Here is a 12,876-nt window from a genome sequence, read left to right as displayed (position 1 = left end):
GGATTAAATTAAAAAAAAAATATGAAAATCAATAACTCTGCTTCAATACACGATCAAATTAAATTTGTGTTTTATCTGAACATAATGAGTCGTTTAGTTTAGTTTAGGAACTCCATTTTTGTATTATTGGGAAACCAACATAATAACCGACTATCTACCGTGGAATAACTCTACTGAGTACTTCGTTGAAACTGACATGTTTTTCGTACTAAAACAAGTATATATGTAATACTACTATATGGACAGTTGGTATGGGAAAAAACGTCCCTACGTTACGGTACCGACAATATTCATTTTCTCTCTCGTTCGAGACACTTTATCTATACTGCGGATGCTTGAGACTGCGTAGAACTGAACTGGAACCTCAGAGGATAGAGAAATCGTTGTCATTCTGTCTTCCTTAATCGGAACAACTTCCACTTATAGAAACTCTCCATATAGAAGTATTACATGTATGAAAACAGTAGTTAGAGTACTGAGGAATACATATGTTACGGTAAAAGTAGATATTGCGGCAATTGTACACATTTGTGTAAATTTGCACATTTGCCTTCTCGTTTGGGTAATGTGCATTCAACTAACATTTACAATTTTCAAATAAGGGAAATGTACATTGATTTCACAATGACCATGTCGTTTTGCTAAATGTGAGCATTTTTGAAAAACAATGGAATAAAAAATTAAAAACCCACTAGAATAGATTGTGTCACGAAAAAAACAAAATAATATTTTTCTTCAACCATCATAAAATGTTGACATTTTTATACTATTTTCAGGTGCGAAAGCCATCAATTCCCTTACCGTACAAAAATTTGCTCGTTGCTTAGCAACACTTTTATTCCTAGGACTAAAAATAATTGCATTTGAGCTCTCTAATTGAAATTTGAAGAAAAAAACATTGTTTCTTACAAACTTAGTAAAACAAACTAATTGGGCAAATATAATATAGGTATTTATTTGTTATTTATAGTGATATTGGATGTACAGTTGTAACAATTATTGCTAAAATTCAAAGCACCACTAAAATTTTCAATAACAATTTTCGAACAATTCAAAAGATTTTAACAATGCTCGTAATTTTGAATATTTACTAACATGCACACCATTTTTGATATCCAGTGTGGATCGCAACATTGAATACTGTGACCAAAGAGTGGATGGCTTGACGGTCTTCGTTAAATTTGAGAAATACACCATAGTTTTGCACATTTTTTTTTACACCAATCCATGAATCGCTCTTCTGCAAGTTGATAAACTTGCGAGATTTGGGTGGCAAAAGATTTAGATATACTGCTTCGGCACTACTTCCAATATATCCGCAGGTATATTTTCATCGTGTTCGAGATTCATTTTGAAAGCAGCGTAAAAACTACTACAAAAATTATATGATTAGTACGTCAGTAGACGTACTAATCTACTTGACAATCGATATTTACCAACAATACCAGTTATCCATGACTACCTACTTGCTGTTATAATTAATAGGTGTTCAAATTTATTACCAAATTACTAACGATTTTTGATTAAATTAACTTTATTGTAATTTTGTCATGGTTGGAGAAAAAATAATATACAGTGCTTTTCAGATAAAAGTATCCACCTTTAATAACTTTTGTAATACTGGTATTTAGAAAAAATCCAAAAACACGTCAATTTATGTTGGAAGGGGCAAGCATTATGGCTTATTTAAACTTACTGGAAAAGCCACCTCCTCACCCCTAGCAGCATCCCCTTTATTTTTTTAAATTACTTTTCATATTTTTTATGTAAAATTTGGATACTCCTCTTTGAGCTGATTTTAAAAATGTATAATACTTGTAAGTTAAAGTGGTTAGTTTATGAGATAAACAATTTTTCTTTTAAGAGCACAAATTTTACTTATTATTTACATTCACCTTATTTGCCTGTACTAAAATGGGTTGTACAACAGTTCAAACTCTTTAATCTTTTTAACTGTGCTATTTATTGTGAAGTTACAATAAGTGTTCAAAATGAGTACCATTCACTTCCATACAATGGTATAATATATTTTGAAATGCCTCTCTGACATTGCTTAATACGGCTGGATTTAATTGTCGACATTCATTTTCTATCCTCTCTCGTAAATCATCCAGAGATTCTGGTTGGGTAGCATAAACTTTTGTTTTTAAATACCCCCATAAAAAGAAGTCTAGGGGTGTTAAATCCGGTGACCTAGGTGGCCACTCCATCATCTGCCCCCTTCTACCTATCCAACGACAAGCATAGCATAGTGTGGAGGAGCTTGTTGAAATAACAGTAAATCTTCGGAAAGGTTATCATCATTTTCTATTATTGTTGTAATACGTGGGTCAACCCCTTCCCTGAGTAACTCAAGATATGATTCACCATTTAAATTTCCGTTGATGAAGAAAGGTCCGACAATGTGGTCACCTAGGATACCACACCAAACGTTTAACTTTTGGGGATGTTGTGTATGGAATTCACGCATAATATGTGGATCACTTTCAGCCCAATATCTACAATTATGCCTACTTACTAAGCCATTTAATGACCATGAGCATTCATCAGAAAAGCAAATATTGTTTAACAATTGTGGATTGTTATTGATAATTTGCGTCATTGATTCGCAAAACTCTAGACGACGATCAAAATCATCTTCATTCAACTCGTGCACCAACTTAACTTTGTATGGGTAGTACTTGAATTTATGTAGAACTCGGAAAACTGTAGAAGATGAAACACCGATCGCTCTACTTATTGTTGACAACGATTGGGGTTGTTGAGCCTCTAAGCTGACTTGCCCTAAAATTGCCACTTGGATTGCTTCGTTATTTACGAGTCCCTCTCGCTTATGCACTTTATTGCAAACAGACCCTGTTGTGGTAAATTTCTCCATCAATTGAATTACATACTTATGAGTTGCATGTCTTCCGTCATGTAATTCGTTAAATATTCTAGCAGCAGCTCTTGCACAATTATTATTTTGGTAGTATAAACCTACAATTTCAATTCTTTCTTGCAAAGAGTAAACCATTTCAGAGAAACAAAATAAATAATGTATCAAATTACACTATCAATAGTGACTACAAATTCTAGTTGACAATGTCAAACTTTAATAAAAAGTAGAGTTTTTTGTTGTTTGGATTTTTTAAGTAGAATAAATAGCACAGTTAAAAAGATTAAAGAGTTTGAACTGTTGTACAACCCATTTTAGTACAGGCAAATAAGGTGAAAGTAAATAATAAGTAAAATTTGTGCTCTTAAAAGAAAAATTGTTTATCTCATAAACTAACCACTTTAACCTACAAGTATTATACATTTTTGAAATCAGCTCAAAGAGGAGTATCCAAATTTTACAAAAAAATATGACAAGTAATTTAAAAAAATAAAGGGGATGCTGCTAGGGGTGAGGGGGTGGCTTTTCCAGTAAGTTTAAATAAGCCATAATGCTTGCCCCTTCCAACATAAATTGACGTGTTTTTGGATTTTTTCTAAATACCAGTATTACAAAAGTTATTAAAGGTGGATACTTTTATCTGAAAAGCACTGTATATCATACGGACTAAAAGTGCCTATTTTTACTTGCAATTTTGCATTCACTCGTCTGCGCTGCGCTCCGCCACGCAACTTCAAATATTGCTCGTAATATAATATACTATTATTTAAACCTACATCAGTATGAAAAAATATTATTGGAAGTAGAGGCAGCAAAATTAAAAGAAAAGTGATGTAGATTACCGCCGGCTCCGGCTGAAAAGATACGATATAATAGTGGTAGGGAAGGAAGAAAAATTAATAAGCTCATTTAAAGAAAGGGGTAGCATAAAATATTTTGCAAAAATTGAAGAAACTCATGGAATTATAGACTATGCCACCATGGCCCATTATTACTGAAGCAGTTATGTTGTATTTATCTTTATGTGAAGCATTTCAAAAAAGGCAAAGGGCAAGGAAAAAAGAATTGTGATAAAACCAATTTTGACGAGTGAAATGAATTCTAGGTGTCAAGTGGATCTTATAGATTTACAGACAAAACTAGATAATGAATTTAAATGTATTTTAAATTATCAAGATCATTTAACTAAATTTGTTGCAAATAAAATTAAATTAAAAAAATTAGCAAATATGTGGAATGGTGTGAAAATAATATTCAGGAAGCCTCGCCATTCCCAAAACTCGATAGAGCGAGCGAACCGAGATGTTCAAAATATGCTTACATACTGACTAGGACGAAAATTTTGTTTAGGAATATTGGGATCATAACCTACGACATATTATATAATATGCAAAGAAAAGTATGTTTTGTTTGTCATTTACATTTTTTAATTAAAATAATTTTCGTTATTGAAGCCTTTTGTATTATATTTATTTAAATAAATATTGTTTTTACTGCAACAACATTTTTAATTTATTTGTATTCAAACTTTTCTTTAACCAGGAAGGTAAGGGTATACATTTACCAAAACGTGAAGGCAAGAGTACACATTTGCCGGGAAATGTACATATACATTATATCTATTCAGTTCACATATACCTAACTTTTTGGAAAATGTACACATTTTACGGTAAAAGTGTACATTTCCCAAGAGTGTACATTTACCGTAACACATACAACTTATTAAGTAACACAACCAGTGCCTAATGAACCATGTAGCAAAAGTAATTAAGATCCCCGCACGCTAGCAGGCTCCGCAAATTTAAACTGATCTCTGCCTTAAGGTAATTTTTTGAGTGAAACTTATTAAGATGTGGTGTAATGAATTTACTTCTAGAATTTCAGTTAGCAAAACGTCTAACTGTAAGTACTCTTGCCCGATATTTAGTATGGATGTGTAGCAAAATTGAAATGTCTCGATTTATATTTTTAAAGTTATCTATTTATTTGTAAGATTAAGATTACACATTATTGTCTAAAATTTTCTATTCGTCAAAGTCTATAGTATTATTTTCGACAATTAATCACCCATATAATAGTTACTTATAGATGGCAAATTAACGAAGTGAGTATCGAAATGTGTTTTTCCCCACTTTATACATGAGAACCCGTAAATTCTGCTACGGGCCCCGTACTTGCTTAATCCGGCACTGAACAGAACAACAAAGATACGTACTAACTTCACCTTGATGTAGCGTCTACGAATAACAACAGGAATTCGTCAAGGTGACACAATTATGAAAGATAAGATATGTGAAAGACACTGGATTAGGATATCGAATAGGAAAGAAGGAAATATGTATACTTTGCCGACGACGCAGTTCCTGAGTTTTGGTAGTAGTATTAGAACATCCCGAATATCTTATAAGGAATAACTAATACCTAGTACTACGTGCAAGGCAAGAATATACATGTTTGAGACCAGTGATGATATAGACCGTGCTGACAAGAGCTGAAATATTTGTGAAAAACGTTCTAAGAACAACTAGCATGAAAACTCTAAGGCGTAGGTTTATAGTTATAGTGCTTAATGAAAGTAGTGTAACCGTCAACATACTGGCTGACAGAGTAATGCAGTCATCAGAGAGAACTAGTTAGTATGTTGACATGCCAAAATAGAATAGCTGAATTCACAAAAGATAACATCGGACCCCCTTAAAACCATATCAGCTGGCAATGAACATGACAGGAAATGCCAACGTAGATCGGAACTAAAAGCCTTCTTAAAGAAGACGAAAAAATACTTGTACTGTAAATATTATTTATGTTCTGATTATAACAATAAATAGTCGTTTGCACTTTATTTCAAATACCATTTTGTGGCCTCCTTCCTTGCAAAACTTTATAAAGTAAGTAATTGTTCCTCAAAAATTTTCTACACTGTAGTTTAGAATCTTTCCTTTGTTTGAAAAACTAAGTTGTTTGATATAAAACTTTTGTTAAACTTACAAATTACGTTGTCGCCGTGAAACAACCATTGTTATTATTTACAGCGGTTCAAAGGGGTAATTTTTGATGAAAACTATATATAAAACTTGAGTTCTTCAAAAAAGTTTGTAATTATATACGTCTTCATGAGATTCTCATACTTTAACTATTGATATGAGGAAGCTAATCGATTGAATGGCTTTATTATTATGCGTTGATGCGAGTGGACTTACTCGCATCAACGCTCGTTGCATTCAAATTTGACAGTTCTTCAGAATTATTGCTTAGAAAATTTTTACAAATTTAGTAGTTCAGAAGAATGACAAACTTGGAATTAGACTCTTCTTGATCTGCCATGTAATATTCACGAAAAGTTTGATCAACATGAGATCCATCTCATGTAATAAATTTTTAATAAAAGTTCATGTTATGAGCTACTGTACAGCAAAGAAAGATATAGTTCGTTTCAAAATATTTTCCTTGTGGATTGTCCCCGTAATTATAAAATAATAAACGCGGAGTATTATTCTAATTAATTGGATAAACTGAATGTAATTAAAGTACTAACTTGGCTCTGTCTATTGATAGTTTTCCAGATTCTCACTTCAGGGATAAAGTGTATGAATTAGAGTTACAGGAAGAGAATGTATCATCATCATCTTCATATTCGTCATCGTCATTCTCAGTGGAATAAAGTACACCTCTCGAAGGTTCAACAACTGCAACGAAGTCTCACCATTTCCGTCTGTTTTTGCTTATTTGTGTAGTATATTTCCATGTGAACTATATTTGTTGCAGTTCTTTCTCGATAGTTCTTCTCCATGTCCGTACAAGTCTGCCTCTTTTTCTTTTGTCTGATGTTCTATTTTAATTTAATACTTGTATGGTTAGTTTTGTAGTTCTTCAGATGTGTTCCATAGGTGTTCATTACTTATCCTGGTTGACAAAAAAAATTGCATATAACTCGAAGGCATCTGTTTATGAGCTATTGAATTTTTTGGAACATCTTTCTATTATATTTTCGTTTCGGCCCCTTATAACAGAAAATTTTTGTATTGGTCTGCAACAGTCCTAATTTTATAGTACTTGAAATACTTATTAAAGGCCATATTTCCTAGAGTGACTTAAAAACTTTTTGCGTCTGATATTTTTCTTTCTGTGTCATTTTTAGTCTCTAAGGAAGAATAGACTAAATAATAAAATCTCGTTAAAATCATCAAATCAAGCGACAAACTTCTGAATAAGCAGGTAAGCTCAGAAGAAGAAACTGTACTAAAGAGAATTAGAACTGTTCAAATTTTCTAACAAAAAAACTATCATCTTATCGTTATAGAGATTTATTTTTGTTCTCAATATTCCCGTTCTTAATACAACCTACATCATATATTCTTATTAGTATATAATGAATAAAACCCAAAATAAACTAAAACTTTCACAGCCGCTATACGAGTAATATGTACTAATTACATTTTAAGTGAGTCCATATCGCGTGTTTTCCAACTTTTTACTGTATCTCTCTTCACTCCTCGGCGTCGAGTTTTTGATATTTCTATGACTATAATTAATCAGTTACCTGTTTTGTTGAATGTACGTCGCTGTTAACAGAATATCAAGACGTAAATTGTAAATTAGGGATTCCCCTTTTTGATTACAGATCTGGCTTAGCTTATTTATAAATTTTTGTAAACTATTTCAAAGAACCGCAATATAAAAAAACTGCATCAATTACTAGAACTATAGATAACAATAATACATTTATAGTGCGTTCCATTAAGCACTCAAGATAATCACGCTCATGATCACGATAGTTCACGTTCCAATTAGACCTGAGCCTCACAATTTAAGTGGAAGGAATTATGTAGCGATTTGAGTCACAGACTATTAAGTTGGATTTTCTGGAACCGTTGGCGAGATTCATACCGAATACACTGTTTACACTACACCAACACTCACAATTACACTGTCGCGTTTCGTTAACCAAGTTATCGTCTTCAGAGACTAAAGAGTTTACCTTCAGTCTGGGTGTAGGGGTGGTGTAAACAGTGTATTCAGTACCACAGATCATGCCAAAGTTCATGACTGTATACTAAACCAAGAACCATCCCATGCTACAAAAACAGTTATAGCAGACACTAATATGATTGTCGAGGAGTATTAAATTGATAGTTCGAGTGTTCATACCATAACATCTGGCAATTTACCTATAGAAGAGACATTGTAATTTCAAGTGAATTTTCAGACTCCATTTTTACAGAGAAAATTAATAGTTTTGACAAAGAAAAATCAGTACTTTTTACTGTAGCTAGAACTTGCAAGAAGAAGACCTAGGAAAATGGTTAAGTATCAAGTTCATTGAAATACAATAGCCAAAATATCAAAATTGAAAAACAGTCTAAAGAATAACAAAGAGCAGTTAAAGGCATTGAAGAAGATGTGTTAAATTAGAACATTTGCGTGTATAATATAACGAAAGAATTCATTTATTCATAGTTAAGAAATATTCGTAGACAAGGACCAGGAAAACGATGGACTATACTAGATAAAACTTATGCTCTTTCTATGTACAAATATATTTATCAAATTATTTTCAGTTGCAACACTGAAAGGAATTTTGTAAAGAATACCTATTGAAGCTATTATCAGTGTTTACTATCATGAAAATATTGAAGCTCCAAGTGAATAAAATGAATGAACTTGATATCTACTGTGTATTATTAGTTAATGAAATTTCTCTGTCTACAGGTCTTCATTATGAAAAGCATAAGTTCTGTTTCAGGATATGTAGATAATGGATACCTTGGAAGGAAAAATCAGTTGACTGACCATGCTGACCATTTCTAGCTAGTGAAATAAGGGGGATCTGGTAGCAAGTCATTGCCTATTATTTTCCATCACATACAATACATCTACGTCTTGAAACAGATTATTCTCCATGTGATCCAGGAGCTGCATAATATAAATTTGAAAGTTGTTGCTACAGTTTGTGATCAGGGATCTACAAACAGAGCTGCGTTAAATGAACTCATGCAAGAAGAAAATGAAAATAACACTTCAACTTTTTATTTCACTATGAATCAGAGCCCAATCTGTGTGATATATGATGTTCCTCATCTGTTAAAAAACATCAGAAATTCTATATTTTTGTGCTTTTGTGAATATGTTCCTAACAAGTGAGTAAATTTCGAACATATTCAATCTGCTTTCAGCTCAGATCAAAAGAAGTGAACATTTAGGATGTTACCACGATTGAGACAAGATCTTTTTGGCTTGACTTGGCTAGATATGCACAAATAAATGAAAATTGCGAGTTACAGATTTGTGGAGGATTTGATGATCTAACAAAATGTTTCAAATTACAAGGTTCTTCATTTTTTGAAGTACCTGAATGAATTCTATCCATTTAGAAACGGATGACATGAATGTTTTGTCATATATTTCACGCAGTGAAAATCAAACTTATCCATATCATAGTCATTAGTGCTGATACAGATATTTTTTAATTTTCGAAATTACTTAGGGAACAAGCTAGCACGTCTAAGCTGTTTAGGTTTATGGTTGCGATTCGACTAGCAGATTTGGCTCGAAAAAAATGCTTTAAAACTGCATCGCTGGGTTTTGTACAATTAGCTTTGAAGCATTTTGGAAGTGTCGAACAGCTAAAAGAATTGGAATACATTTGCACCTAAAAATGGCCGATGAACTTCGATATAAGTTAATTTCATATATATGTATCGGTGAATACTGACTAAACTCAATTACAGACTATTGATTAGATCTTCTTATACTATAGAAGGAAGGATGATATTTTGTACATATGAAAAGTGACCAAGCAACCACTGCTGGAATTGTTGATTCAACCGTCTAAATGTGCATCCAATTTCAAAACAAGCAAATGCGTAAATAACGATTGTCGATATAAAAAAAATTGATAATTATCATTTCTATTAAAATATGTTCAAATCTGCTTTTTTGAATTGAATAAATTTTTTTACCAGTAATCATTGTATTTATTCCTAAATATCCTATTCTTTTATCACTTGAGTAGCTGTAAGTATCTTTAATCATCAAAATCAATTAGATATTCTCACAACAATCGTTATAATGATAACAAATCATGCGTTCAGTCCATTTACTAGATACTGGCAATGGACTCCTGGCAACATTCAGAATCATATTCTGCATACTTTTCTGAGTTCAGAATTCAGAATACATCGCTTGCGGTCCTCACATTTTGCATAGTAAGATCCATCCAGTGCCCGGTCTATTTCCCTACTCGGTTTACTTCTTATCAATCATTTGATAGAATATTGTTTAAGCTAGTTATGTCTACAGCAACACCAATGGAAGAGTGTATCGAAATCAAAGGTGTATATATCAAAATTCAAAGGTAAAATGTAATATTGCACGAACCGTCAATTTAAAGAATATTTATTTGAAAAATTTTGGATCCAGATATCCTATCAAATGAATGATTTCCGAAAAAAATTGATGATAATGTATAATATCGTAATCACGAAAACTTTAACCATAGTGGTGGTATTTGATCCATTCACAGAAGAGACTAATTGTATTAAATAATATGCTAGATTTGCATTTTGTACTGAAATATTGTATATATTTACAAAAGAACTGCCAAGTTCAATTTTTATTTGGCGATATAGAAAAAGCTAACTAACTAATCTATGCTCATAATTTACAGGATGTCTTTTTTATATTTATATTGATTTGCGAATTTCGAAAACCCTTCTTATTACATCTGCAACAAGTTTTAGTAAACTACAACGTGTTAAAAATGATTTGTCGATCCTCTAGGAGACTATCGAGTCCAGCAAATATACTATGGAAAATCAATTTTTATCAGACATTAATAATTGTAACACAGACTTATATTTGTTTGCAGAAACAACTTTACTTGAAAAGTAAAATTTTAATTTTGATGTTCTGGGCAAAGATATAACTGATTTTCATTTTTAATCTTACATTTTAGATAAGATCTTATTTGCAGTATGTGTATTCGTTCCACTATTTTTTTCGAGAGGGCGACTTTCGGCTGAATTCTCCCATTTTTCCTTCTCCAATACGTAGTGATGTATTTGCCATAATTTTTAATCGAAATAATGAAAAAACAACTTTTCTTTGCTTTATTGTGTTCAAATAGTATCGAATTCAAGAAACTCAAGAATGTTATGTCACTACCTCCGCTCATACCAATTTGTTGCCGATGATCGACAAAATGAATGAGTAATATTCAGGATCTATAGTTTTAGAAACATACCAATTTTTTGGCCATAGCTTCCAACTTATGTATGCTAATTTTTTGTATAGTGCATCTACAAATTCAACTGACACGGTAAAATATGTAGATCTCCAGATTTTGGTGACAGGTATATCGACTATAAAAACTCCGTTGTAATGTTCTATACCTTCAGCTTTCATAGAATGCAACAAATTGTGTAAAACGCTAATGAAATATTTTTAAATTTTGTATTCGATTTCTTATTTTGATCAGAAAAACTGGATGTTTAGGTACTTTTTTAATAAATGTATTCAGTTCCCCGCGTGTAAAAGTCTTTTTTCAGTCGATGGCCATGGGACTGGTGTTTTAGGAACGCTTACAGCTGCATAGAATTTTCAAGAAGAATATTATAATGAATATTTAGAGTACTAATTGATATCGAGTAGAAAGCGAGTAGGTAGCAACTTTTTTGTTGTGGTTGTGGCCAACTCCAATATGTTAAGAAGAGAGTTGCTACGCTTTTCGACTTTCAAAAAACAAAACCCAAGATAAAAATTTACAAACTACGCAAAATGTTACCAAAGACTCTTCCATAAAGAATAGGGCGGCTTACTTTCATTAACCCCACACAATCCAATTTTGGGAAATCACAAATTACAGCAAGCGTGTAGCCTTCCTTGAAAACATTCATCTTGGTGACATTAAAAAGAATGATGGCAATATTTTCTACTCGAGAATCGAGAAAAGCCCTTTACTGATAGGATAATATTGGATATATTCATTTTGTATTTTTTTTGATTTCAATTCGGTTAGTGTTTTATATAAGATCAGGTGTATCAACTTTGCAGTGAACATAAATTATATGCCAAACGATTGAATCATCTATCGAATTGTTAATATTATTCAATTGACAAGAGTATGAACTGTCAGTTACTTTTCAATATTTTCTTAGTTATACATAGATTTTATAGTAGTTTTAGATAAAATAGTTTTATTGTTTAAAATTCAATTCGGTAATCTCTCTTTTCAACTGCGTCAGCCTTACGGTTGTAATGTACGTACATTGTTTGATGATGTCAGATAATAAATAAACGTTTTTTATGTTAATCTCGCACATTGAATGGCGGTAGTGCAATCACAGTCTTTTTATAATACTCTTCAAAGTATGTTAGTTTATTTAAGTACGAATTATCAGAATTTTCTCAAATATTTGAATTCGGGTGATTAGTTTAATTCGGATTTTTGGCGCCTATTGATGCAACAGAAAGATATGTTGTCTGGAACAAAACGAATAAAAATATTTAAATATAAATTAAAGTACTAATTTTTTTAATTCTACAGTTGTGAAAAAGTTTGAATACGAAAACTCTACAAAAAATTTGTGCAAATATCAGGATATAATTATAGGGCAGAGAATAGAGTGATATAATAAAAAAAATTGAAATGAAACGATGAAACGAACAATTGCTTACGTTAGGTTAGGTCGACCATATTTTGCTGTTTTCTAGCACTTATTAGACATACTTCACCCATATAGACTTGTATGGTCTCTTGTGGATGCAGTAGCCCATCATTTTAGTGTTCGAATTGAAAATGAAGAGTCCTGATTACTGCAGAATATCAAGTTCAATACTTCCATTGTGAAAAAGTACCATGATAAGTCAAATTTAAAACGCGTATTAGTAGCACCACTTTAAAAAAAGTAAAACTATGTATCGAAATGAAACATGTTTTCTCTATTTCCTATATTGTAAACAACGCATTTTGACTCTGTTGTGAAAGACGTAAATAACAA

Source organism: Diorhabda sublineata, chromosome 1, assembly GCF_026230105.1.
Source record: "Diorhabda sublineata isolate icDioSubl1.1 chromosome 1, icDioSubl1.1, whole genome shotgun sequence".
Classification (NCBI taxonomy): Eukaryota; Metazoa; Arthropoda; class Insecta; order Coleoptera; family Chrysomelidae; genus Diorhabda; species Diorhabda sublineata.
The sequence above is the reverse complement of the archived record's forward strand: the minus strand, read 5'-3'. Positions refer to the sequence as shown.